Source organism: Hordeum vulgare, chromosome 5H, assembly GCF_904849725.1.
Source record: "Hordeum vulgare subsp. vulgare chromosome 5H, MorexV3_pseudomolecules_assembly, whole genome shotgun sequence".
NCBI lineage: Eukaryota > Viridiplantae > Streptophyta > Magnoliopsida > Poales > Poaceae > Hordeum > Hordeum vulgare.
In genome coordinates, this window is record NC_058522.1 from 525,193,937 (window position 1) to 525,196,713 (window position 2,777).

A 2,777-nucleotide genomic window follows, 5' to 3' on the forward strand; every position below is an offset into this window, starting at 1 on the left:
ATCTTACCAAACTGCACGATATAGCCACCCTATTCACTAGTGAGGAAAAGATCCGCCACTACTATATCCTCAAGCTGTTTCCTTTCTCGCTAAAGGATGATGCTAAGACTTGGTTTACTTCTCTTGCTCCTAGTTGTGTGCGTAGCCCCTAGGATATGGTCTACTACTTCTCTAAAAAATATTTCCCTGCCCATAAGAAGCAAGCTGCCTTGCAGGAAATATACAACTTTGCTCAAGCTGAAGAAGAGAGTCTCACACAAGCTTGGGGGAGGCTTATCCAGCTACTGAATGCTTTGCCTGATCACCCTCTTGAGAAGAACGAAATACTTGATATCTTCTATAATGGACTTACCGATGCTTCCAAAGACCACCTAGATAGTTGTGTTGGTTGTTTTTTAGGGAACGAACAATAGAACAAGTTGAGATTCTATTGAATAACATCTTGTGCAAGGAGAATGCTTGGACTATTCCCGAACACCTCCTAAGCCAACTCCAAAGAAAAGAGGTATTCTATTCCTCAGTCCTGAAGATATGCAAGAAGCCAAGAAATCTATGCGAGAAAAAGGCATTAAATCTGAAGATGTCAAAAATCTACCACCTATCGAAGAGATCCATGGTCTTGATAACCCGATACAGGTAGTAGAAGTAAATTCTCTGCATAGGTTTGATGAGAGTTGAATGACAATTCCATCAGAGTCGTCACTAGAGGCGGTAGAATGACCCACGAACCTTTGTATCCTGAGGGTCATCCGAAGAGAATTGAACAAGATTCTCAAGGAGTTAGCGCTGATGCACCTAGTCATCCTAGAAAGAAGAAGAAAGATGATAGGAACCTGCACGCTAGCAACCCTGTTGCTGCTACACCTGAGAGTCCAAACGATGTCTTTGTCTCTGATGCTGAAACACAATCTGGTGATGAACATGAGCCTAATGATAATATCAATAGTGATGTTCATGAAGATGCTCAACCTAGCAATGAAAAGGATGTGGAGATTGAACCTGTTGATATTGATAACCCACAGCCTAAGAATAGAAGATCCAATAAGAATGACTTCACTGCTAGGAAGCACGGTAAAGAAAGGGAACCATGGGTTCAGAAACCCATGCCCTTTCCTCCCAAATCATCCAAGAAAAAGGATGATGAGGATTTTGAGAGATTCGTTGAAATGATCAGACCCGTCTTTCTGCAAATGCGTTTGACGGATATGCTCAAGATGTCTCCGTATGCTAAGTACATGAAAGATATTTTGACTAATAAGAGGAGGATACCTGAGGTTGAGATTTCCACCATGCTCGCTAATTACACCTTCAAGGGTGGAACTCCTAAGAAACTAGGTGATCCCGGTGTGCCCACTATACCTTGCTTCATTAAAGGCAACTACGTTAGAACTGTGTTATGCGACCTTGGAGCCGGTGTTAGAGTTATGTAACATTCCAATTTTCCCAATTGGGAATGTTTTACAATTGTAGCTAAGACTTTATGCATATTGAATGGCAATAAAGATTTGCATTTGAATTCTTTCAAATTTTTCTTTTGCATTTCTATTTGTTTTCTTCGCGCAAGAAGTGCCGAGAAATAATTTCTTGCAAGCAAGAAAGAGAGGAGGAATATGACCCTCCAAAACGACCAGGGGCACTTTTGATATATTTTGATCCAAGGAAACACAAACTTTGTGGAGAAAATAATTTCAAAAAGAAAATAAAGCCTTAGGGGTTTTTCTGAAAAAACATTTTTAAAAAGTTTTTATTTTGGTTTTGGAATAATGATAATCAATTAGGAAATATTTTTCTGATTGATTTGGTATATAATACCCCATATAAATTATTTTTACTTTGTTTCCTTTTATTCTTTTCCTCTTGCTGTTTTTTTAAATCTTTTTTTTTGGAAGGCGCCCTCGGCGTTTTCTTGGGCCAGAATCCCCCCCCCCAGCTGGGAGAGATCCCTGGCCAACCGCCTCCAGCGCACCCCCCTCTTCCTTTTTTTTTCTTTTCTTTATTTCCTTCCTTCTTCTTCTTTCCTTCCTTCTTCCCCCCGATTCCCTTCCTCCCATCGCTGGCAGCCAATCCCTTTCCCTAGCGGAGCCGATCCCCTTCCCTCTCGAGCCCCCCTCCACACCTCACCCTCCCCCGTAGCTGCCCTCCTCGCCGCCTCGTCGCCGCCCCTACTGTTCCTGCTGCCTCGCCGGAGCCAAGCTCCAGGAAGGACCCCGCACCGCCCCGGCCACTACCGCACCTCCCCGCACCAACCAATGCCACCAACGGCCACACCATCGCTCCCACGTTCCATTTTTTCACCAAAACCCGAGCTCCACCGCTCCACGCCCCCCCCCCCCCCCGCACCTCGCCGGAGTTTGGCCGGCAACAGAGACTCCCCGAGCTCCTGTCGCTCGCCTCCGACCCTCCCTGCCGCCCTTCGAACCATGAGACGACGCCGGAGCTTCACCGCATCCCCCTGGTGCTCTCGCCATCGCCGGAGGATCACCGGAGCACCAGCCTCGACCACCGTCACCTTCCTGCTTTGCCGGAGGATCACCGGAGCACTAGCATCGACCACCGTCACCTTCCTGCTTCGCCGGAGAAGAGCCAACGTCGGCAGCACCCCTGTGAGCAACCCACATCTCTCTTAGCCGTACGATTGAAACTCAACGATCCAGATTAGAACAAGTTACCCCATCGATTTTTAGACCAAAAAACCGAACCGGTTTTTCTCTTCACTTATTAGTTAACCGGCGCTTTTGCTTAGATTGCGGCCATTCGCTTGTTATTAACCGCAGCAC